A 26,988-nucleotide genomic window follows, 5' to 3' on the forward strand; every position below is an offset into this window, starting at 1 on the left:
AATCAGCACTTTCCTATCGGGGGAATCCCACGCTTTTTCACATAACTCATTTAACTCATGTGAAGGGGGAAAAGTCACCTCTTGCTTTTTCTCCCCATACATATAAACCCTCTTGTCAGGGACAGGGTTTACCTCTGATATGTGCAATACATCCTTCATTGCTATAATCATATAGCGGATGGCTTTAGCCATTTTAGGCTGCAATTTTGCATCATCGTCATCGACACTGGAGTCAGAATCCGTGTCGATATCTGTGTCAACAATTTTGGATAGTGGGCGCTTCTGAGACCCTAACGGCCTCTGCGCTGTAGGATCAGGCATGGGCTGAGACCCCGACTGTCCCAAGGCATCAGCTTTATCCAACCTTTTATGCAAGGAGTTTACATTATCATTTAACACCTTCCACATATCCATCCAATCAGGTGTCGGCGCCGTCGGCGGTGACACGTCATTCATCTGCACTTGCTCTGCCTCCACATAGCCCTCTTCGTCAAACATGTCGACACACGCGTACCGACACACCACACACACAGGGGATGCTCTTATGAGGACAGGACCCCTACAAGGCCTTTTGGAGAGACAGAGAGAGAGTATGCCAGCACACACCCCAGCGCTATATGACCCAGGAATCACACAGTAACTTAGTGTTTACCCGGTAGCTGCTGTATATATGATTAATGCGCTAAATTTATGTGCCCCCCCTCTCTTTTTACCCTCTTTCTACCGTGAGTCTGCAGGGGAGAGCCTGGGGAGCTTCCTCTCAGCGGAGCTGTGGAGAGAAAATGGCGCTGGTGAGTGCTGAGGAAGAAGGCCCCGCCCCCTCAGCGGCGGGCTTCTGTCCCACGATTTTGTGTAAAATTAATGGCGGGGGCTCATGCATATTACAGTGTCCAACTGTATATATGCTGCTTTTGCCAGGAGGTACTTAACTGCTGCCCAGGGCGCCCCCCCCTGCGCCCTGCACCCTACAGTGACCGGAGTGTGTGGGTTAGTGTGGGCGCAATGGCGCACAGCTGCAGTGCTGTGCGCTACCTCATATGAAGACAGGAGTCTTCTGCCGCCGATTTTGACGTCTTCTTGCTTCAACCCGCCGGCTTCTGTCTTCTGGCTCTGCGAGGGGGACGGCGGCGCGGCTTCGGGAACGGACGACCAAGGTTAGGTTCCTGTGTTCGATCCCTCTGGAGCTAATGGTGTCAAGTAGCCTAAGAAGCGCAACCTAGCCGCAGTTAGTAGGTTTGCTTCTCTCCCCTCAGTCCCACGTAGCAGAGAGTCTGTTGCCAGCAGAAGCTCTCTGAAAATAAAAAACCTAACTAAAGTACTTTCTTATTAGCAAGCTCAGAGCTCACTAAAATGCACCCAGCTCTGTCCGGGCACAGATTCTAACTGAGGTCTGGAGGAGGGGCATAGAGGGAGGAGCCAGTGCACACCAGTAGTACTAAATCTTTCTTAGAGTGCCCAGTCTCCTGCGGAGCCCCTCTATTCCCCATGGTCCTTACGGAGTCCCCAGCATCCACTAGGACGTTAGAGAAAGGAAGATTTACCCGCGGTAGCTGTGGAAACCAGGTCCGTGGGACCTTCCCCAAATAAAACTTCACCCTTGTAAGGCAAAACTTCCATATGCCTTTTTAACTCGGCATCACCCGTCCATTGGCGGGTCCACATCGCTCGCCTAGCAAAAATGGCCATGGCGTTGGCTCTCGAACCTAGCAGCCCAACGTCTCTCTGAGCATCTCTCATATATAAGACTGTGTCTTTAATGTGACCTAAGGTCAATAAAATGGTATCCCTATCTAGGGTATCAATATCAGCTGACAAGGTATCTGTCCAAGCTGCTACAGTGCTACAAACCCACGCCGATGCTAACGCCGGTCTGAGTAAAGCACCCGTATGTGTATATATTGATTTTAAAGTCGTTTCCTGTCTGCGATCAGCAGGATCCTTGAGGGCTGCCGTGTCTGGAGACGGTAGCGCCACCTTCTTGGATAAGCGCGTCAAAGCCTTGTCCACCCTGGGCGAGGACTCCCACCGTACCCTGTCCTGTGCAGGGAAAGGATACGCCATAAGAATTCTTTTGGGAATCTGCCGTTTCTTGTCTGGAGATTCCCAAGCCATTTCAAATAACGCATTCAGCTCATGAGATGGGGGAAAGGTTACCTCAGGTTTCTTTTCCTTAAACATGTGTACCCTCGTGTCAGGGACAGAGGGGTCATCTGTGATATGCAAAACATCTTTTATTGCAATAATCATATAATGAATGCTTTTGGCCACCCTTGGGTGTAACCTCGTATCATCGTAGTCGACACTAGAGTCAGAATCCGTGTCGGTATCAGTGTCTGCTATTTGGGATAGGGGACGTTTTTGAGACCCTGAAGGGCCCTGTGACACCGTCAAAGCCATTGATTGACTCCCTGTATTATCCCTGGACTCTGCTTTGTCTAACCTCTTATGTAACAAAGTCACATTTGCATTTAAAACATTCCACATGTCCAACCAATCAGGTGTCGGCGTTGCCGACAGAGACACCACAATCATGTGCTCCACCTCCTCCTTAGATAAGCCTTCCGCTTCAGACATGCCGACACACGCGTACCGACACCCCCCCACACACAGGGATATATTTATATGGAGACAGTTCCCCAATAAGGCCCTTTGGAGAGACAGAGAGAGAGTATGCCAGCACACACCCAGTGCCAGTTGACACTGGAAACAAAATTCCCAGATAACAGCGTTTTATATGATTATCTGTATATACCTATACACTCACTGCGCCTTACAAGTGCCCCCCCCCCCCTCTTTTTTGCCCTGTGTCACCGTGTTCAGCAGGGGAGAGTCCGGGGAGCCAGCTTCTCTGCATGTGCTGTGGAGAAAAATGGTGCTGGTTAGTGCTGTGGGATCAAGCTCCGCCCCCTCAGCGGCGGGCTTCGGTCCCGCTCAATTTGTTTAATACTGGCGGGGGATTTAATATATGTTGCCACCTCAGCGTATATATGCCTTTTAGCCAGTCCTAGAGGTCTTTTATTGCTGCCCAGGGCGCCCCCCCCTGCGCCCTGCACCCATCCGTGCCTGCAGTGTGTGTTGTGTGTGGGAGCAATGGCGCGCAGCGTTACCGCTGCGCGTTACCTCAGAGAAGATCTAAAGTCTTCTGTCGCCTTTGAAGTCTTCTTTCTTCTTATACTCACCCGGCTTCTATCTTCTGGCTCTGCGAGGAGGACGGCGGCGCGGCTCCAGGACGAACGGCGAGGGTAAGACCTGCGTTCCGACCCTCTGGAGCTAATGGTGTCCAGTAGCCTAAGAAGCAGAGCCTATCATTTAAGTAGGTCTGCTTCTCTCTCCACAATCCCACTATGCAGGGAGCCTGTTGCCAGCAGTGCTCCCTGAAAATAAAAAACCTAACAAAATTATTTTTCAGAGAAACTCAGCAGAACTCCCCTGTAGTGCACCCAGTCTCCTCTGGGCACAGGATCTAACTGAGGTCTGGAGGAGGGGCATAGAGGGAGGAGCCAGTGCACACCCATCTAAAGTTCTTTATAGTGCCCATGTCTCCTGCGGAGCCCGTCTATACCCCATGGTCCTTACGGAGTCCCCAGCATCCTCTAGGACGTAAGAGAAAAATATTATAATAATAAAAATAAAGTGTCAGGAAAAAATAAATATGCATTCGCACTTTGGGAATCGAACCCGGGACTCTAAGCATGGGAAGCGGCACACTTCACTACTCGGACACGTCCCCGCATGACAGATACATAAGCTCATGTGTAAATGTAAGCAGTGATCCCTTCCCATTGGTTTTGATTATGCCGTAATGGCTACAAGATGTGGACGCTCACATATCTCTAACATCAATGGGCCATACCTGGAACACGTTCGTTTGCGACTGTATATACTACTAATTTTATTTGTTGCTTTGTCTGCGGGACTTGGATGCTCACATACCCCTAATGTCAATGCACTATACTGTAGCTTTATCACGTTCGTTTACGTCTGTATATACTGTACTATTTGCGTCTGTATACACTGTACTAAATACCGTAATATATACTGTATTTTAAATACTGTGTCACACTGTAGCGTAATGAGACGCTCCAGTAAAGTAGTTCTTGCGCTGTAGTACAGTATTGTATTTTAATGGAGACCACACGCATGCGCAATGGTGATTTTAAAAAGCGACATCAGGTATTACAAATGCTCCGCCAAATGCTCTGTGTGCCTCCCTACAACTAGGTAAGACTCCTTGCGCCCAGGCACGCTACAGATCCGTGATCATGACTAACGCCTCAGCCCGCAAAAATAACGGAGGCTCCATCTGTAGCATATGGATTTAGGGTCTGTATTTCTTTTTATGTCAGTGAAAATCGAAAAAAACATTTAAAAATAGTCCTTCCTGATAGAACACTTGTCCCTCTTGCTGTCAGTTTCAATGAACCTCCATAAGGCTAAGCTAATGGCCATACTACTTCCTTCCCCTGCCCCCTCCCTTTCTTTTCTTTCTGTACTACATTATTTGAAAAAAGATGTCAAGAAAAATTACTGATGAAAATAATCTTCTGACAACAGATCACTGATTGGAGTAACACAATGTTGCTAATTTAAAGTTGGGATGAGATTGCACACAAAATATACAGAGGAAAAGGCATACACAACAAAGTGTTAGTTTTGCAAGTAATAAATGCTTAAACTGCATTACCCTGTTTTTACATAATGTCATAACGTAATAGTTTGCAATAAGTACAATATTATGCAGAGAATAGTGCTGTAAGTAAATATTACGTAAATAAGAAAATTGCAGTTCCACAGAGACGTAACTAGACATTTTGGCTCCCTGTGCCAGAAAGACAATTTGTGTCCAACCATAACTAAACAGGGGCACACCTCAAAAATTTCGAGGTGTGGCATTATTTGGAAGGGGCGTGGCCACAAAATAATACCAATTTCTTATTATGCCGCACAGTAGTCTCCATTATTCAAATTACGCCACACCGTAGTGCCACTTATATACATTACGCCAGGCAGAGACCCCTTTTACACATTACTCCAGGCAGAGCCCCCTTTTTACACATTACTCCAGGCAGAGGCCCCTTTTACACATTACTCCAGGTAGAGGCCCCTTTTACACATTACTCCAGGCAGAGGCCCCTTTTACACATTACTCCAGGCAGAGCCCCTGTTACACTATATGGCAGGGAGGGTGTAAGTGTGTGTGTGTGTGTGTGTGTGTGTGTGTGTGTGTGTGTGTGTGTTTGTTTGTGCTAGGTTTTACTAACGTTGCTCCAGAGCAGCAGCTTCCATCAGCCTCCAACCACCCAAACACTGCAGCTCTTCACATGCTGCGGACACAACAGAAGCCGTGAGGGGCAAAGCTTACCAAGGGATGGGTAGGTGCAGCGCTGCCCAGCTACCTATGTGAGAAGCTGCCGGGTGCTTCAGCTACCTAACCATGTTTGGAGAAAGGAGAACACTGCAATCCAGCATAAATACCATCTGTGAAACACGGTGGTGGTGGTATCATGGTCTGGGCCTGTTTTGCTGCATCTGGCCCAGGACGACTTGCCATCATTGATGGGACAATGAATTCTGAATTACACCAGAATATTCTAAAGGAAAATATCAGGACATCTGTCCATGAGCTGCATCTCAAGAGAACGTGGGTCATGCACCAAGACAATGACAAAACGCACAAAGTCATTTGACTAAAGAATGGTTAAAGAAGAATACATTTTAAGTTTTGGATGGTCAAGTCAAAGTAGTATAACCTGATATAAATTTAGTAGTATAATCAAAATGTTGTGTAAGAACCTGAAGCGAGCAGTTCACGGGAGGAAACCCACCCACATAACAGAGTTGAAGCTGCTTTGCATGGCGGAATGGGGTAAAATTCCTCCAAGCCGATGTTCAGGACTGATCAACAATTACTGGAAACATTTACATGCAGTTACTGTATTGCTGCACAAGACGGTCATACCAGATACTGAAAGCAAAGGTTCACATACTTTTACTACTCACAGATATGTGATATTGGATCATTTTCCTCAATAACAAAATGAGCAAGTCTAATTTGTTTGTCTCACTTGTTTGATTCGGTTCTCTTTATCTACTTTTAGGACTTGTGTGAGGTAGTTTTATGCCAAATTTTAGCAGAAATATAGAAAATTCTGAAGGGTTCGCAAACTTTCAAGCATTACTATGTACAGATGTGTCCTCACACATCTTTGTTGATTTTTCCAGCATGGCGTGGCGTTCCCGCATTGTGTACGTATCGTGGGATCGAGCACCGCCATAAGACCTTTCATATGCTAGTAATCGCAACACTGATTTGTGCTGTGGCTTGTAACTACGGGTAACCCGCTACTTATCCCACGGAGTGCCACTATGTCCCTCCTAGGTACGCAGGCAGTGGGAGCGTCCTAGTCCCGTTGCTTGCTGGCACACAGATTTAGTAAAAGTTTAATAGTGGGAGCGTATGTACACAGCAGGCCTCGTACACACGCCACAGCATGCCGCGTTCTATGACCCGAGATGCATTCGCATCTAGGGCAAAGACTTAAAGGGACACATCTAAATATATATATATATATATATATATATATATATATATATATATACACACACACACACACAGTATATGCAGTATACATATATGATAATACATTTATATAAACAATAAGTCTCCCTTTAAACAAGTTGCTGTTCCTAGGTCTGGAGGTCCTTGCCACCCGATACAAACACCTAGGTGGAGCCTATAGTGTTGCAAGTCTTTTACTCCTTCATTGGGCACAATTGACATAATGGGGGTCATTCAGTTGCAGTTGGAGTTGCTGTTGCTTACAGTACATAGAAGCAGCAGCAATAGCACTAATATGGTAATGCAGCAGGAGGCGTCACGACTCCTGCATGCATTACTGATCCGAGTTGCATCCTAGGATGCAGTATAGGATCATCTCCATCACTATTAGCTGGCTGCCTGACCCATGGGGTCACACAAGCTGGCCACCACAGCTACAACCTACAGGCCAGGAAATCTCCAATCTCTGACGGAGATTCTGGCCACTTCCCTCCCCTGCAATAGCGTTGACATGCCTGAGTTTGGAGAAAAGGGGGCCATCGCCGCCCCCTCCCCACCCCTAAATGGCATCAGACTGTCAATCACTAATAGGCTGATGCAGCTGTGTGTCCATCATCGCTGGACCCATTCACACATGCACAGAACGAGTCTTGCACATGCGCAAAGTACTGGCAATCCAGTCAAAATAATTAGTACTTTGCAACTCCATCCACATCTGAATGACCCCCAATCTGTGTACATACAGCATACTCCATGGTTAACACCGACGAAAATGAAATATAATTGAAACGGCTAAACACTGCATTGTGATGCTTGTCGTAGGGCTGTGAGTGCCGCACCAGGAGTGTGCTGTTTATCCCTATGGGTATGTGAGGACACCAGGCCCATGATCTCAGTATCTGGAGTTCCGATCCTACAAGCATCTACATATATATATATATCTAAATACAATGTGTGTGTGTGTGTGTGTGTGTGTGTGTGTGTGTGTGTGTGTGTGTGTGTGTATATATATATATCTATATCTATATATCTATACACATACATACATACACATAGCAGAACCCCGGCACTCACCCCTGCATGTATTGTAAGTGAAATAAGCTCCGGTGCCCTCAGTATCACACTGCTGTAAAAGCAGTGTTACCAACACAAACTCACACTGCTGCGGCACTCAGATAAAGAAGAAACAATATGCAGGTCTCCTGGCCAAACCAGGAGACCTGCCTATTGTTTCTTCTGTTTCTGAGTGCCGCAGCAGTGAGTTTATATATAAATATATCTGTAAATAATAACAAACAAGTGCCTCCTAGTGCAATACAGTATATCCAAACTCTCTGGGAGATTTGAAGAAATGGCAATGAATGACACACGTACCATATAGTGATGGCAATTTTTTTTCATTTTTTTTCCTTAAACGCTTTAAAACATCTCTTGTCCAAGTGTATCCTTCTCATCCTCCTGATGAATTCCTAGATGAACCTGTGGGTCGAAACACGTTAATGGACTCCTTTGTGCTGTTTCCTTTTCATGGGCGACTAATTAATTCTCTATCAGATAAGCTCCATGTATTTTACTTCAATGTTTGTTTGGATATTTCTCTAACGTCCTAAGTGGATGCTGGGGACTCCGTCAGGACCATGGGGAATAGCGGCTCCGCAGGAGACAGGGCACAAAAATAAAGCTTTAGGATTAGGTGGTGTGTACTGGCTCCTCCCCCTATGACCCTCCTCCAAGCCTCAGTTAGGTTTTTGTGCCCGTCCGAGCAGGGTGCAATCTAGGTGGCTCTCCTAAAGAGCTGCTTAGAAAAAGTTTTTTAGGTTTTTTTATTTTCAGTGAGTCCTGCTGGCAACAGGCTCACTGCATCGAGGGACTTAGGGGAGAGAATTTCAACTCACCTGCGTGCAGGATGGATTGGATTCTTAGGCTACTGGACACCATTAGCTCCAGAGGGAGTCGGAACACAGGTCTCACCCTGGGGTTCGTCCCGGAGCCGCGCCGCCGACCCCCCTTACAGACGCTGAAGATTGAAGGTCCGGAAACAGGCGGCAGAAGGCTCTTCAGTCTTCATGAAGGTAGCGCACAGCACTGCAGCTGTGCGCCATTGTTGTCACACACTTCACACCAAGCGGTCACGGAGGGTGCAGGGCGCTGCTGGGGGCGCCCTGGGCAGCAATATTTTAATATCTTATGGCAAAAGAATACATCACATATAGCCATTGAGGCTATATGTATGTATTTAACCCATGCCAGTTATCTAAAACTACGGGAGGAAAGCCCGCCGAAATAGGGGGCGGGGCTTATTCTCCTCAGCACACAGCGCCATTTTCCTGCTATTAAAACTTTTTGTTTATTTACCTCTAAAATCTACATTATTTGTTTTACTACTATAATCTTGAGCACTGAAGCCATATAGAGTGGTATGCACTTGGACAAGAGATGTTTTCAAGTGTTTTAAGGCAAAAAAAAAATTGCCATCACTATATGGTACGTGTGCCATTCATTATAATTTCTTCAAATCTCCCAGAGAATTTGGATATATTGCATTAGGACGCACTTGTTTGTTATTATTTACAGAGCTTCACTGCCAATGTGAATCATTGGATTGGACAACTGAGGTGCCACTGGAAATTCTCAGGAAGTGCACTGTTTGCTTAACAAAAAATACGTAATATATTTTATTACTTTCACAATATTTGCACTTTTTAATCACAATTTGTTTTAGCGCCACTTGTTCTTTCCCCAGGACCATATATAACAAATAATCATGTTTACCTGCAATACTGTATGTGATCCTGAGGAAAGACTATTAATGACGCCCTAAGGGCTGATGTTATGAGGTATGAAGGCATGAAACTAACTGCCTTGAGTGGTACAGTTATCAGACAGATGGCCAGGTGTATACAGGTTATAAGCAGTGAGTGGGGTATTCAAAATGCAGAGTATTCCAGCCAGGCAATCTATAATGTGTGAGTTGTTGTTAATTCAAAGTATGTTCACTTCTGCTGTTCATTAAATTTAATGTAGTCGTACTTCGCTACCATATGTCCCCTTTTGTATATTCTTGTGCAGATACTGTTGTTACATTGAGGAATGGAGAATGGAGGGATGCTGCGTGACAGATTATTCTACTAACATGCATATTGGATTAATTCTGCACATGGTAATATAACGTGCCTGTGCTAATATATAATATGGGAAACACACACACACACACACACATTATATATATATATATATATACACACCAATGCAGCCGGCACTCCCCTTGCTTATGCAGCATCTGCTCCGGTGCCCTCCCTAGGAATAGACATCCAATTGTAGACAGGAGAACAGGCGGCACTCTGGAGACTGTTCAAGAAATTCTTATTTTAATGGAGTAGTATGTACTCCAATGTAGTAGATGCTACTCCATTAAATTAAGAATTACTTGAACAGTCTCCAGAGTGCCGCGTGTTCTCCTGTCTATATATATATATAATTATATATATATATATATATATATATATATATCACATAAATGTTATAATGTTGGCAGCAGTCACAACAGAAGCCACAGAGATAGCCAATGGAGGAGTAGGGGTGGCAGTAGCAGTGACCGTTGAACTCACTGGCTCCAGCAGCAAAAATTAGATTTCGGTAGATGCCCCAAACCACCCTGTTTTGGTGTAATGACTCCTCAGCACTAACATGTCATTTCCTACATGTATCACTGTGTAATATCAGTGGGAAGACGCTGCTGATGTGAAGCACGGTCATCACCAACTGCCATCACCAACTGCCGCCTGCATGCCACATTTGAATTCTCCATGGCATAAATTCCTAGTGCACAGCAATATCACTGGCATTTCTTGAGTTGAAGCTGCTGCTCACGCATGAGAAAGAGCCTCCCAAGAGAGATCACGTTTACTCACTAGAATTTGCTGCCAGCAATTAACCAGTGACCGGATCTCACAATCACATCTGTGTTTTTTCTTTCCCTTTTCTTTTTTTTTTTTTGTGTAGGTACTGTCATTAGCTGCCATACCCAGGATTCAAACCTATAACCTGTTTCATTCCAGTCAAACACCTATTTCATAAAGTACACAGTAAGCTGCTCATGATTAGACTTCTCTAGCTTAGAATTCTCTAGATCTCTATGCAAGGGCAGATAGCTTAATGAGTGTCTGACTTCAATACCACAGGCAATGGGTTCGAATTCCGGGTATGTCAGCATCTTGAAATATAATAAAGGACAGTGTGACTGAATAACAAAGAGCTATCAGTTAAGTTCATGAATATTGGCCCTCATTCCGAGTTGATCGGTCGGTATTTTTCATCGCATCGCAATGAAAATCCGCTTAGTACGCATGCGCAATATTCGCACTGCGACTGCGCCAAGTAATTTAACAATGAAGATAGTATTTTTACTCACGGCTTTTTCATCGCTCCGGCGATCGTAATGTGATTGACAGGAAATGGGTGTTACTGGGCGGAAACACGGCGTTTTATGGGCGTGTGGATGAAAACGCTACCGTTTCCGGAAAAAACGCAGGAGTGGCTGGAGAAACGGGGGAGTGTCTGAGCGAACGCTGGGTGTGTTTGTGACGTCAAACCAGGAACGACAAGCACTGAACTGATCGCACAGGCAGAGTAAGGTTGAAGTTACTCAGAAACTGCAAAGTAGTTTGTAATCGCAATATTGCGAATACATCGGTCGCAATTTTAAGAAGCTAAGATACACTCCCAGTAGGCGTAGGCTTAGCGTGTGTAACTCTGCTAAATTCGCCTTGCGACCGATCAACTCGGAATGAGGGCCATTGTATATATATATATTAGCAACGGAAGGGGTGGGGGTAGGAGACGGCGGCAATCAGGAGTTCCTGGGCTTCAAAAAGGGGGGAAGTAGCAAGTGAAAGTAATTAAAACAGATCATTGACAAGTGCTGCCAACAGCGCCCCCTGCCCTGCACACACCTAGTTACAGCCATGCAGTTCAATATAAAATGAAATTAAATACAAATGCGTCCACATCAGTTCTTATTCATTTTAAAAATCAAATGAGAAACTTATTTTCTGCAGTTGTTAAAATGGATATGTCAAGTAAAGCAACTAGAAGGTGACTTGATATAATATATAGCTGCTACACTAACTTTTAGATCTGTGTTCTAATCATATTACAGTATGTCACAGTTTAGATGTTTTAGGTAAAATTGTGGTAAAAGTAAAACATAAATAGATTTCCATTGCATGGCTTAAAGGAAAGACCTGTGACTGTGAACAATGTGTGCCCGTCCTTTTCTAGCTGGGATCTGCTGTGACAGGTCCCTCGTCAGACAGGTTTATTCCATCTAAACCGAAGTGCCTAAAAAATGTCAACCAGCAATGACAAAATACAATACAATTAATTTCACATATATCACACAAGACACATGCTTTATAAAGCGATGCATCTTGTACACTAGGGCCTGTGCTTATTATCAGCCTTTCAGTCGGATGATAGTGTTATACACACGCTTGAACTGTCTTTATGTACTCGATAACAAGCTACCCCAACTTACAGCATGACGACGTTAATTCTATGACATTGGAAAGTACACACTTATCTTGCTTGTTAATGTTTTACACCGCCTTACAACACTGCATATCCTTTTTGTTTATTTTTGGGTTTTTTGAAACATTTCATATATGTATATGTCAGGCATATTAATAACTTTGCTACAGATAATATTAGACAACGTCCATAATTTCAAATAGCCATTAGTGGTGATATCGGGTAACTGCCTGATATTATATTATGTGTCTTCCAATATGACAATGGTCCCTGGTAATAACTGAACATTTTTTGTAAATCCAAAAACATACTGGTAGGTTAACTGGCTCCCAACAAAAAAAATTAACCCTAGCGTGAATGTGTGTGCGTGTACATGTGGTAGGGAATCTAGACTGTAAGCTCCACTGGGGCAGGGACTGATCTGAATGTCCAAATATTCTCTTTAAAGCGCTGCGGAATATGTGTGCGCTATATAAATAATTGGTAATATATAAATATGGTCATTAGATGATCACTACTGACTGTGTGTGGTCCTCTTCTGACCACACTAACAGGCCTCAGTGACAATGGGCCAGATCAGGCTGTTTGCTTGATGCTCAGGCCCAGCAGCACGGCCACCATTATTCATATTATCTAGTGTACACTTTGTGAGATAATAATATAATTAGATTGTAAAATAATAAGTACATGCATTATCCCTAATGGCGATAACACTCCATGCATTATTTAAAGGGTACTTGGCAGTTCCTCGTACATTTGCTGACATTAAACTCTTTTTGTTGCCACTGAAACATAGGGGGAAATTTACTAAGCTCCCGATTTTGACCGAGATGCCGTTTTTTCATCAAAGTGTCATCTCGGTAATTTACTAAGCAATAATCACGGCAGTGATGAGGGCATTCGTAATATTTTGAAGTCCAAGAAAAAAATCACGAATGAATACACCATCGGTCAAAACGCGGCTGTTTAAGTATGAATCTCGGTCATTTACTAAGAAGTGCACAGCAAAAAAAAAACAAACACTGCCGTGAAAAATTACAACTCGTAAAAAAGTGCTAAAAAAAAACAGACCTACTTTTTTTTTCCGTGATTGGATAGGCATGCAGGGATCCATGAGATCCGTGCATGTATATCAGTGGGAAGGGGTGGGAAAGTTGTTATTTTATTAAAAAAAATTGCGTGGGGTCCCCCCTCCTAAGCATAACCAGCCTCGGGCTCTTTGAGCCGATCCTGGTTGCAGAAATATGGGGAAAAAATTGACAGGGGTTCCCCCATATTTAAGCAACCAGCATCGGGCTCTGCGCCTGGTCCTGGTTCCAAAAATACGGGGGACAAAAAGAGTAGGGGTCCCCCGTATTTTTAAAACCAGCACCGGGCTCCACTAGCTGGACAGATAATGCCACAGCCGGGGGTCACTTTTATATAGTGCCCTGCGGCCGTGGCATCAAAAATCCAACTAGTCACCCCTGGCCGGGGTACCCTGGGGGAGTGGGGACCCCTTCAATCAAGGGGTCCCCCCCCCAGCCACCCAAGGGCCAGTTGACCTAAAGTGACGTCACCGCTGAGCAGAAAGTTCCCATCATTGGTTACAATGTAGCGCATAGGCGCTACATTGTAACACTGCCGTGTGCTGCCTGTCAGTGAGGACAGGACCACACAGCTGATCAGGAGAGTGCTACAACGTGGCGCTCCCTGATTGGCTGAAGAAACCCACTTAGACAGAAGTCAAAGTGGGTTTCTGGCATTCGTGGAAAGGTGACCCATGTGCAAACATGGGTCCCCTTTCAGTTCGTGGTCGGGACACCGTTTTTTTTTTTTTTTCAAGTACATGGATTACCCCTGGATTTCCCGAGGAGCCTGGACCCCTGGATCTCGTGAGTATAATTTCTTCAACAGGTACCCCTTGGATTCTACTGGAGAAGAGGACCGACCTGCGTGGGAACTTAAGGTAAGTATGTATGTATATGTGTATGTATGTAATAAAATTATACTTTCACGGTGTGTGTGTCTTGTCTTTTTTTGGGTATTTTTTTAGTAGTAGTACTACAGGTACCAGCGGGCCCGTTTTTCCGTCGCATGCTGGTACTTGTGGTTCTCCAAGTACCAGCATGCGGGGGAGGCTTGCTGGGCCTTGTAGTACTGCTACTAAAAACAATATCTTTTCTTTTACAACAAAGGCTATCAGCCTCCCCATCCGCAGCCCATTGGATGGGGGGGGACAGCCTCGGGCTTCACCCCTGGCCCTTGGGTGGCTGGGGGGGGGGGGACCCCTTGATTGAAGGGGTCCCCACTCCCCCAGGGTACCCCGGCCAGGGGTGACTAGTTGGATTTTTGATGCCACGGCCGCAGGGCACTATATAAAAGTGACCCACGGCTGTGGCATTATCTGTCCAGCTAGTGGAGCCCGGTGCTGGTTTTAAAAATACGGGGGACCCCTACTCTTTTTGTCCCCCGTATTTTTGGGACCAGGACCAGGCGCAGAGCCCGGTGCTGGTTGCTTAAATATGGGGGAACCCCTGTCATTTTTTTCCCCATATTTTTGCAACCAGGATCGGCTCAAAGAGCCCGAGGCTGGTTATGCTTAGGAGGGGGGACCCCACGCATTTTTTTTTATTATTTTACAGTGTTTAATTAAAAAAAAAAAAAAACCCCAGCACGGATCACACAGATCCGGCCGAGATTGATTGTAAAAAAAGTCGGCAGTGTTTTGCTAATCACTGCCGTAAAAATAGAAAAAAAACCACGAATGACATCGACATCGGAACAAAAGAAAAACCCGAATACGACAGCTTAGTAAATTAGTCGTAATCAATTCAAAAAGTTGCAGTTTTACACTTTCGATGTCATTCGTGATTGAACTTTGACCTGAAACGGGAAAATACGAATCTTAGTAAATTTACCCCATAGTTTATTAAGGTAATTGCCTTTCGCTATCAGTACTGAGCCAATGTGACTGACGTTAGTTACTGCTCGACAATGACTAAAGCTCAGGCCAAATCTGGTTGCACATACTGCCACAAACGCATACGTAGATTTATATTTTATAATGAGAGGTGTCAGACTCATAAATAGACAGTAAATAAAACTCTGGCACAATCTCGTCGCACATACTGCCATAGACGCATACCTAGATTTATAATACATAATAAGAGATGTCAGACTCACAAATAGACAATAAATAAAGCTATGGCCCAATCTGGTCGCACATACTGCCACAGACGCATACCTAGATTTATATTTTATAAAATAGAGATGTCAGACTCATAAATAGACAGTAAATAAAGCTCTGTCCCAATCTGGTTGCACATACTGCCACAGACGCATACCTAGATTTATATTATATAATGAGAGATGTCAGACTCATAAATAGACAGTAAATAAAGCTCTGTCCCAATCTGGTTGCACATACTGCCACAGACGCATACCTAGATTTATATTATATAATGAGAGATGTCAGACTCATAAATAGACAGTAAATAAAGCTCCGTCCCAATCTGGTTGCACATTCTGCCACAGACGCATACCTAGATTTATATTATATAATAAGAGATGTCAGACTCAGAAATAGACAATAAATAAAGCTCTGTCCCAATCTGGTTGCACATTCTGCCACAGACACATACCTAGATGTATATTATATAATAAGAGATGTCAGACTCAGAAATAGACAGTAAATAAAGCTCTGTCCCAATCTGGTTGCACATTCTGCCACAGACGCATACCTAGATGTATATTATATAATAAGAGATGTCAGACTCAGAAATAGACAGTAAATAAAGCTCTGTCCCAATCTGGTTGCACATTCTGCCACAGACGCATACCTAGATGTATATTATATAATAAGAGATGTCAGACTCAGAAATAGACAGTAAATAAAGCTCTGTCCCAATCTGGTTGCACATTCTGCCACAGACGCATACCTAGATGTATATTATATAATAAGAGATGTCAGACTCAGAAATAGACAGTAAATAAAGCTCTACCCCTCTCCAGTCACACGTGCTGCCAATAACACATAACCAGATTTATACAGTCGTGAGGCTTATACGTAGACAGTAAATAAGGCTCTGCCCTTTCCAGTCTTATATACTGCCATACATGTATAACTAGAATTATACTATGTAATATAACAGCTGTTATACTGTTACATACAATAGACAGTTTACAACGTGAAGGAATGACATTCACTTTTGCAGCTGGATATCCTTATGGAATTATCAGAAGTTGAAGCATTATCTGTCCAAGTTTTATTACTGAGAAATCTATTTACAACCATCAATAAATTCCTTAACATAGAAAATCCTTAACCTTTAAGAGTTATGTTTTCTATCTCATAAACCTAAGCCTACACAAATAATGATATTTTTACCTGAAAATCCAGTATGGGAAGCTCAGCACCTGCTGTGAGTACACGTGTCACCTTCAGCACACTGTCACAATGCACCATAACAAGTTAGCGTTAAGAGTGTGACGTCCACGACAGGAGATCTCTATGAGCTATATCTGGCAGTGACAATCTTGTGCTAGAAGGGCTCATTTCTATGGAATGGCTATAAAGCTTCGCATGCTGCCGCCGGTACCTGGGAATCTGACACTTGCTAGTGGCATGCTCAGAGAACTAAACACTGACAGAAATGGCTACTGATTAAACATGTTCTCGAAATGCTCTCTCCCAATGTAGCCTAGATGTTTTTTTGCACCACATGAAAATTTAAAGCACAGGCACCTTCTTTCCCATGAAAAATAAATAAATAAATATATAAATATATATATATACATATATATATATATATATATACACACACACATCTCACCCACAGGAACAATGAATGGCACTCCAGAGGCAATGTTTCAGTTGCAAAAATATGTCTTATTTAAATCGACGTTTCGGGTATATACCCCTTTTTCAAGACATTGACAATAAAACTAATTAGTACAGTAGAAAAATAATGCACAAAATATGTTTCATTACACAAAGCTATTGAACCCCTGGGATTCATTAAAGCCCCGTGGATACATGGTATTAAGACGAAAAATCCAACGTGACTCCAGTCTCAAAAGTTTGCCACCTCTATTTCCACCCCTAATAGAGAAGCCAGTTGCACATCATTTTGCACAACATCATCACCCACTGACCACCTAAAAATATCGTATGATAGATCAGGTGCCCTTGTCACGATCCGGGTATCTGGACGCCATTACTTACCCTTCAGATGCCTCCTAAGGCTGGCTCAGCGTTCCAGGACCGGATCCCGCTGTTCCTGAGTTTCCACATGCAGAATGTCAGAGTGGTGATTTCATCAGCCGCGGCCTCCGCTGTGCCCGCGTGGTTAAATGTGCGCTTGTCAGTCTGGCGTCTCCTGTCTCCTGTGGCCGGCGTCGCCATTACTGTTTCAATTCTCACATGGATTACAAACCAAACTTCCCTCCAAGTGTCTGCATGGGCGCAGCCATCTTGGATTTTGTCATCTGATTATTTCCACCAATCTGCTGTCTGTATTGTTGATTTGCATAATTGCCTAGCCAACCCCTTCCTTGCTGCAGGTATAAGTATGCTGTGCCTGAGCAAGGAAGGCGTCAGTGCTTTGGTTGTCTAACCTAGTTCCAGTTTGTCTCTCTCCTGTGGTTGTCTTCCAGGTTCCAGCTCCTGTCTCCAGACTTCTGCTATAGAGACCCGCACCAGCATTCCATCTGCGGTGTAGCCTGACTCTCCGATCCATTCTGGACTCACTTGCTTCCAGCCCAGCTTCCAGCAGTGTATAGCTTCTCTTAAAGGGCCGGTGTCCTTTCTGCAGTTTACCACTCTCCACCGGTATTATTATTTCACCGCTCTCAAACAATCACCTGCTTCCAGCCCAGCTTCCAGCAGTGTATAGCTTCTCTTAAAGGGCCGGTGTCCTTTTCTGCAGTTTACCACTCTCCACCGGTATTATTATTTCACCGCTCTCAAACAATCACCTGCTTCCAGCCCAGCTTCCAGCAGTGTATAGCTTCTCTTAAAGGGCCGGTGTCCTTTTCTGCAGTTTACCACTCTCCACCGGTATTATTATTTCACCGCTCTCAAACTCCAAACTTCATTATTATTTCATCGCTCTCAAGTTCGTTTATTATTTAACTGGTTCCAGCCAGTATCCACTCCGTACCAACAACAGTCTGGTTCCAGCCAGTATCCACAGCAGTGGTTTTACCTTCAGCAGCCCAGCCTTTCCTGGAACATCAGCTGGTACGATCCTGGGTTCTCTCCATTGCTACAGTCAGGCCTGGTAAGGACTTTCCAACTAGAAGATTATAAGAACTGTCTCACTCTACCAGTGCCTGTGGCCCTTGCCACCCTGTAGTACCCAGGAATTGTATTTATCCTCTGTTGACTTTTATGTTTCCTTTTACTGCTGCTGTGTTACGGAGTTTGTCATAATAAACATCATTGACTTTTATCCTGGTTGTCGTGGTCACGCCTTCGGGCAGTTATTCTACATGTTACTTACATGTCTAGGGGTCTGATACAACCTCCCAGGTTCCGTTACATCTCAGCCCCTACAACTGAGGCTGCCTCCCGTCAGCTCAGGCCCTCAGTTGTGACAGTAAGCACTGACCTAATGAATCCAGCCGGAGACCAGGATCAAGCGGCCAGGCCGATGCAAGAACTGGCAGCCCGACTTGAACATCAGGAGGCTGCACAGGGCCACATCATCCGCTGTCTCCAGGATCTCTCTACACGGCTGGATGGGATTCAAACGACCCTCCGTGGACCTGGCACGTCCGGTGCGTCCACTACAGTAACACCAGCTGTAACCCAACCCACCTTACCCATTTCCAGTCCACATCTTCATCTTCCAACGCCAGCAAAATTTGATGGATCTCCAAGGTTCTGCAGGGGATTTCTCAATCAATGTGAAATCCACTTTGAGCTTCTACCTGGCAATTTCTTCAGTGACCGTACCAAAATTGCCTATATCATCTCCCTTCTCAGTGGCTCAGCCCTTGACTGGGCATCACCTTTATGGGAGAAGTCTGATCCCCTGCTATCCTCCTATACTGACTTTGTAGCTACATTCAGGCGCATCTTCGACGAGCCAGGCCGGATAACATCTGCTTCATCTGAGATTCTCCGTTTACGCCAGGGAACACGTACTGTGGGACAGTATCTTATACAGTTTAAAATCCTGGCATCCGAACTGGCATGGAACGACGAGGCCCTGTATGCTGCATTCTGGCATGGCTTATCAGAACGCATCAAGGATGAGTTAGCTACCAGAGACTTGCCCTCTAAGTTGGATGAGCTAATTTCTCTTTGCACGAAGGTTGATCTACGTTTCAGAGAGAGAGCAACCGAGCAAGGAAGATCATCTACTCCTAAATCTTCTGCTCCTCCTCCTCGTCAACCATCTCCATCCAAGGATGAGCCTATGCAAATTAGTCGTTCCCGTCTATCTCCCGCTGAGCGCCGAAGACGTCTCTCTGAGTCTCTCTGTCTCTACTGTGCAGCTCCGTCGCACACTATCAATGCCTGTCCCAAACGTCCGGGAAACTCCAGATCCTAGCTCGCCAAGGAGAGGGCCGGCTAGGAGTAATGATCTCCTCTCCATCTCCTCATGACTGTAACCTCCCAGTGTCGCTCCAAATTGCTCAACGTTACAGGAACGTCATTGCCCTCCTTGATTCCGGAGCAGCTGGGAATTTCATAACCGAAGCTTATGTTAAACGGTGGTCCCTACCCACCGAGAGACTGTCCTCGTCCATCTCTTTGACTGCCGTGGATGGCAGCAAGATTTTTGACGCAGTCATTTCCTTAAGGACTCTTCCAGTTCGTCTTAGAGTGGGAGTTCTTCATTCTGAGTATATTTCTTTTTTAGTGATTCCAAGAGCCACACATCCAGTGGTTTTAGGCCTTCCATGGCTCCGTCTCCACAACCCATCAATTGACTGGACGACTACGCAAATACTGGCATGGGGTCCCTCCTGTGCTGAGACTTGTTTAGCCAAAGTTCTTCCTGTTTGTTCTTCCTTCCCCAGGTCATCTGATGTTCCGCCTCCTCCATATCAAGACTTCACGGACGTGTTCAGTAAAGCCTCTGCTGATATCCTTCCTCCTCATAGAGAATGGGACTGCCCAATCGACCTCATTCCAGGGAAGGTTCCACCGCGAGGCCGAACTTATCCGTTGTCTCTGCCTGAGACACACTCCATGGAAGAGTACATCAAAGAGAACCTGGCGAAGGGTTTCATCTGACCATCTTCTTCTCCAGCCGGCGCAGGCTTCTTCTTCGTTAAGAAGAAAGACGGTGGTCTGCGTCCGTGCATCGACTACAGAGGTCTGAACGACATTACCGTCAAGAACCGATACCCTTTACCCCTGATTACCGAGCTCTTTGATAGAGTTAGTGGTGCAACTATTTTCACAAAGCTGGACTTGAGGGGTGCCTACAATCTCATCCGAATCCGTGAGGGTGACGAGTGGAAGACCGCCTTTAACACCCGTGACGGACATTATGAGTACCTCGTCATGCCCTTCGGATTGAGCAACGCTCCAGCAGTCTTCCAGCACTTCGTGAATGAGATTTTCAGGGACATCTTGTACCGCCATGTCGTGGTTTATCTAGACGACATCCTCATCTTTGCTAATAATCTCGAAGATCATCGTTTCTGGGTAAAAGAGGTTCTTTCCCGTCTCCGTGTCAATCACCTCTATTGTAAATTGGAGAAGTGTGTGTTTGAAGTTAAAACCATTCCGTTTCTAGGTTACATTGTGTCCGGTTCCGGACTAGAGATGGATCCTGAGAAACTCCAAGCAATCCAGAATTGGCCTATACCCTTGAGCCTCAAAGGGGTCCAGAGGTTCTTAGGGTTCGCCAATTATTATAGAAAATTTATACGAGACTTTTCCACCATCGTGGCGCCTATCACTGCATTAACCAAGAAAGGTGCTAATCCGTCCAAGTGGTCCGAAGAAGCTACACAGGCCTTTCACCTTCTGAAGCAACGGTTCATCTCTGCACCAGTTCTGAAACAGCCCGACACCGACTCTCCTTTTATCTTAGAGGTAGATGCCTCCTCCGTTGGAGTAGGAGCAGTGTTATCCCAGAGGGCCAAAGATGGACATCTACATCCTTGCAGTTTCTTCTCCCGGAAGTTCTCCCCAGCTGAGCGCAACTATGCCATTGGCGATCAGGAGTTGCTAGCCATCAAGCTCGCTCTGGAGGAGTGGAGATACCTGTTGGAGGGAGCTTCCCACTCAATCACCATACTTACCGACCACAAAAATCTTTTATATCTCAAAGGCGCACAATGTCTGAATCCTCGTCAGGCCAGATGGGCACTTTTCTTCTCTAGGTTTGACTTTAAACTCCAGTTCTGTCCGGGTTCTCAGAATCGTAAGGCCGATGCCCTTTCCCGCTCATGGGAGCAAGAAAATGAGTCCGAGTCTGCAGACAAGCATCCTATTATTAATCCGTTGGCATTCTCCACGGTAGGGATGGACTCTACACCTCCACCAGGGAAAAGTTTTGTTAAGCCAGTTCTAAGGAAGAAGCTCATGCATTGGGCCCATGCTTCCCGTTTTGCTGGACATACAGGCATTCAGAAAACCCTTGAATTTATTTCTAGGTCCTACTGGTGGCCAACTCTGAAGAAGGACGTTATGGAATTTATTGCCTCCTGCCCAAAGTGTGCCCAACACAAAGTCTCCCGCCAGTCGCCTGCGGGGCAACTGGTTCCATTATCTGTTCCCCGTCGACCTTGGACCCATTTGTCGATGGACTTTGTTTCCGATCTACCTATCTGCAACAAGTTTAATACCATCTGGGTGGTAGTTGACCGGTTCACCAAGATGGCACATTTCATCCCTCTCACCGGTCTTCCGTCAGCTTCCAAGTTGGCTCAAGTGTTTATACAAGAGATCTTCCGACTTCACGGTCTTCCTGAAGAGATCATCTCGGATCGTGGAGTACAATTTGTAGCTAAATTTTGGCGAAGTTTGTGTCAAGCCCTCCAAGTCAAGTTAAAGTTTTCCACGGCTTACCATCCTCAGACCAATGGTCAAACCGAGAGGGTGAATCAGGACTTGGAGGCCTTCCTCCGTATATATGTGTCTTCCTCTCAAGATGACTGGGTTCAACTCCTTCCTTGGGCCGAGTTCAGCCACAACAATCAATACCATTCCTCATCTTCTTCTACACCATTCTTCATTAATTATGGATTCCACCCTAAAGTCCCAGAATTCCAACCGCTTCCCGCAACTTCTGTTCCAGCAGTGGATGTCACCTTGCGTCAGTTTTCAAATAACTGGAGGAACGTCCGCGCAGCCCTGCTTAAAGCCTCATTCAGGTATAAGAAGTTTGCCGATAGGAAGCGTAGAGCGGTTCCTGCTCTCAAGGTGGGTGATCGTGTGTGGCTGTCCACGAAGAATTTGAGGTTGAGAGTTCCCAGCATGAAATTTGCACCTCGCTACATCGGACCCTTCAAGATTGAACAAGTCATCAATCCTGTTGCCTACAGGTTACAGTTACCATCCTTCTTGAAAATACCCAGGACATTTCATGTTTCTTTGTTGAAACCGCTGATCCTGAATCGGTTTCATTCCGCACTTCCTCCAGCTCCCAAAGTTCAGACTCAACGGGGAGTCGAGTACGAGGTGGCCAAGATTTTGGACTCACGTTTCCGTTACGGTCAGTTACAATACCTCATTGACTGGAAGGGCTATGGTCCTGAAGAACGCTCTTGGACCAATGCCTCAGACGTCCATGCTCCTGCCTTGGTCCGAAATTTCCACGCAAAGTTTCCTTTAAAGCCTAAGAAGTGTCCTGGGGCCACTCCTAAAGGGGGGGGGTGCTGTCACGATCCGGGTATCTGGACGCCATTACTTACCCTTCAGATGCCTCCTAAGGCTGGCTCAGCGTTCCAGGACCGGATCCCGCTGTTCCTGAGTTTCCACATGCAGAATGTCAGAGTGGTGATTTCATCAGCCGCGGCCTCCGCTGTGCCCGCGTGGTTAAATGTGCGCTTGTCAGTCTGGCGTCTCCTGTCTCCTGTGGCCGGCGTCGCCATTACTGTTTCAATTCTCACATGGATTACAAACCAAACTTCCCTCCAAGTGTCTGCATGGGCGCAGCCATCTTGGATTTTGTCATCTGATTATTTCCACCAATTTGCTGTCTGTATTGTTGATTTGCATAATTGCCTAGCCAACCCCTTCCTTGCTGCAGGTATACGTATGCTGTGCCTGAGCAAGGAAGGCGTCAGTGCTTTGGTTGTCTAACCTAGTTCCAGTTTGTCTCTCTCCTGTGGTTGTCTTCCAGGTTCCAGCTCCTGTCTCCAGACTTCTGCTATAGAGACCCGCACCAGCATTCCATCTGCGGTGTAGCCTGACTCTCCGATCCATTCTGGACTCACCTGCTTCCAGCCCAGCTTCCAGCAGTGTATAGCTTCTCTTAAAGGGCCGGTGTCCTTTCTGCAGTTTACCACTCTCCACCGGTATTATTATTTCACCGCTCTCAAACAATCACCTGCTTCCAGCCCAGCTTCCAGCAGTGTATAGCTTCTCTTAAAGGGCCGGTGTCCTTTTCTGCAGTTTACCACTCTCCACCGGTATTATTATTTCACCGCTCTCAAACAATCACCTGCTTCCAGCCCAGCTTCCAGCAGTGTATAGCTTCTCTTAAAGGGCCGGTGTCCTTTTCTGCAGTTTACCACTCTCCACCGGTATTATTATTTCACCGCTCTCAAACTCCAAACTTCATTATTATTTCATCGCTCTCAAGTTCGTTTATTATTTAACTGGTTCCAGCCAGTATCCACTCCGTACCAACAACAGTCTGGTTCCAGCCAGTATCCACAGCAGTGGTTTTACCTTCAGCAGCCCAGCCTTTCCTGGAACATCAGCTGGTACGATCCTGGGTTCTCTCCATTGCTACAGTCAGGCCTGGTAAGGACTTTCCAACTAGAAGATTATAAGAACTGTCTCACTCTACCAGTGCCTGTGGCCCTTGCCACCCTGTAGTACCCAGGAATTGTATTTATCCTCTGTTGACTTTTATGTTTCCTTTTACTGCTGCTGTGTTACGGAGTTTGTCATAATAAACATCATTGACTTTTATCCTGGTTGTCATGGTCACGCCTTCGGGCAGTTATTCTACATGTTACTTACATGTCTAGGGGTCTGATACAACCTCCCAGGTTCCATTACATCTCAGCCCCTACAACTGAGGCTGCCTCCCGTCAGCTCAGGCCCTCAGTTGTGACAGCCCTGCTCTATTAGGGATGGAGATAGAGGTGGCAAACTTTCAACAACTTTGTGTAATGAACCATATTTTGTGCATTATTTTTCTACTGTATTAGTTAGTTTTTTTAAGATGCTTATTCTGCTATGGTGATTGTGTACTGTACATGAGATACGGGGAGTTTTTTGGTAAGCCACATCCCACTATATTATGGCCCATATATCATACAGCACTGTAGTACTGTAATAATATATTATCCTTCTAGTCCATTAATGTAGATATTCGGCTAGCTGCATCATCGCTTGGAGAGTGATAAAATGGAGAGTGAAAAAGTACCAGCCAATCAGGTCCTAACTACCATGTCACAGGCTGTGTTTGAAAAATGGCAATTACGAGCTGATTGGCTGTTACTTTTTCACTCCATTTTATCACTTTCCAAGCGATGATGCATCTGGCATATTGAGTCTATCTCAGCCATATAGTATCATGTATGATGGATTTACACCATTAAGTCATCATCATATGTTTGTATCAGACCATACTTACATGTGGGTATTTAAAATGTGTTCTGTACACAGTGACCTATTCGTAGTTTATTATATTGTGTCATTGTTTGCTAGTAGTCTTTTCATGAGTATCTAACTTGAAAGGCTACGTTAGGAGTGTTTACTATTGTATATTCTACACATTAAGCTGACTTTTTATCTCCCATAGTAATCTCATGCCTGTACTGATTCAATGTATCTGATCGCTGTTATGTCTGCAGTCATCCAATGCTTGTGATTGTTGTCATGGTGATGGGGAGCACAGCACAGGGACGTGACCTGATGTCATTTCCTATGCGCCGCCCGGAGCGGGCTGCGTCCCGCCGTCCGAACGCCGCTGAGTACAGGGTGAATATGTCCTATATAAAGTAAGATTTTTGTGTTTGTGTGTATACCTGAGGAAAATGCCCAATTAAACCGGCATTGAAACGTTGCTTTTCACACTGCCTGTCTGAGAGATTCACTGTGTGAGACACCTGGAGTGCCACGTCTGCTGCCTGTCTATGTCCATGATTACGGAGGCACCCGGTGCAGAGCAAGTGTATAAAGGAGAGCCGGACCGCATGTATGCTATATATATATATATATATATATATATATATAGCAGAGTGAGAGAATCCGGCACTCCAAGGACTAAATCTAAGCAATAAGCTGGTTCAAGCAGTGAGCTGACAGCGCAGCATCAGGAAGTCAACGTTTCATTTATTTAACATAAATTTCGTCAGGACAAGAATAACATACATAGGGAACAATCTTACCTTAAATAGCCCACCACACAAACCATCGTGCACGCTGTGTGTGCTTCCTGGACGGGGCTTGATGACGTCACCACCTGGCGACGTGCGCTCTCCAGCGCCGTTTCCATGGTTACCCGCCGGAGGCAGACACAGCACTAAGATAATAACAAAGAAAAATGTCACCTTTTAAAATGTAACAAAACGTGAAAAAATACAGGTGTCAGAAAACACTTGCTGAGAAGGTGATCATGAGGCAGGGCATTCTTATATACATATTACAATTATGTTGATATATATAAAAGAGACATATAATATATAGAATAGATATATGTTACTTCTAAGAACCTAAATAAAGGTCTAATAACCATACATTAATTAATCAGACACATAAGGTAGTAGATTAGCCTAAAAAAGGTGTTTTTTTTTTTACATGACTAGAGAAAACACCCAAGGTTGTTGGACTCATTAAGGCCGTACGGTGAAAGTGTACGGAGCTCAAAAATCCAACGAGCTTCCCTACGTAATAATAGAGCACCCCGGTCACCACCCCGTATATTGGCCGGGACATGGTCAATGACCTTGTGTCGTAAACTGGCCAACGTGTGTTTTGCTTCACGAAAATGGCGGGCGACCGGTTGTTCTTGAGGGGTACCTGCAAGGGCAGACCGTATGGCTTGACGGTGCAATGCCATCCTTTCCCTAAACTGTCTGATGGTTTTACCCACGTACAGTAAACCACATGGGCACTTAATGTAGTAAATGACATAAGAGCTCTGACAGGTTAAGACATGCTTAATTTTGATTTTAGATCCAGAATGTGGATGATTGAAGAAGGAACCACATTCCAATATACGGGGTGGTGACCGGGGTGCTCTATTATTACGTAGGGAAGCTCGTTGGATTTTTGAGCTCCGTACACTTTCACCGTACGGCCTTAATGAGTCCAACAACCTTGGGTGTTTTCTCTAGTCATGTAAAAAAAAAAAACCCTTTTTTAGGCTAATCTACTACCTTATGTGTCTGATTAATTAATGTATGGTTATTAGACCTTTATTTAGGTTCTTAGAAGTAACATATATCTATTCTATATATTATATGTCTCTTTTATATATATCAACATAATTGTAATATGTATATAAGAATGCCCTGCCTCATGATCACCTTCTCAGCAAGTGTTTTCTGACACCTGTATTTTTTCACGTTTTGTTACATTTTAAAAGGTGACATTTTTCTTTGTTATCTTAGTGCTGTGTCTGCCTCCGGCGGGTAACCATGGAAATGGCGCTGGAGAGCGCACGTCGCCAGGTGGTGACGTCATCAAGCCCCGTCCAGGAAGCACACACAGCGTGCACGATGGTTTGTGTGGTGGGCTATTTAAGGTAAGATTGTTCCCTATGTATGTT

General features: G+C 45.0%; 1 protein-coding gene across 2 annotated transcripts in view; it reads right to left on the bottom strand.

Annotated features, from left to right (window-relative positions):
- The window catches only part of LOC134948964 (synaptotagmin-like protein 4), a 354,237-nt gene that overhangs the window by 293,092 nt on the left and 34,157 nt on the right, over window positions 1-26,988 (bottom strand). The window contains exon 1 of one of the 2 annotated variants that reach the window (XM_063937275.1): window positions 16,458-16,540. The exons of the other annotated variant lie outside the window; for it this stretch is intronic. The gene's annotated coding sequence lies outside the window, so the exon portion shown is untranslated. Of the gene's footprint in view, window positions 1-16,457; window positions 16,541-26,988 lie in introns of those variants that run through there. 2 annotated transcript variants of the gene reach the window in all.

The sequence above is a fragment of the Pseudophryne corroboree genome, chromosome 8 (assembly GCF_028390025.1).
Source record: "Pseudophryne corroboree isolate aPseCor3 chromosome 8, aPseCor3.hap2, whole genome shotgun sequence".
Classification (NCBI taxonomy): domain Eukaryota; kingdom Metazoa; phylum Chordata; class Amphibia; order Anura; family Myobatrachidae; genus Pseudophryne; species Pseudophryne corroboree.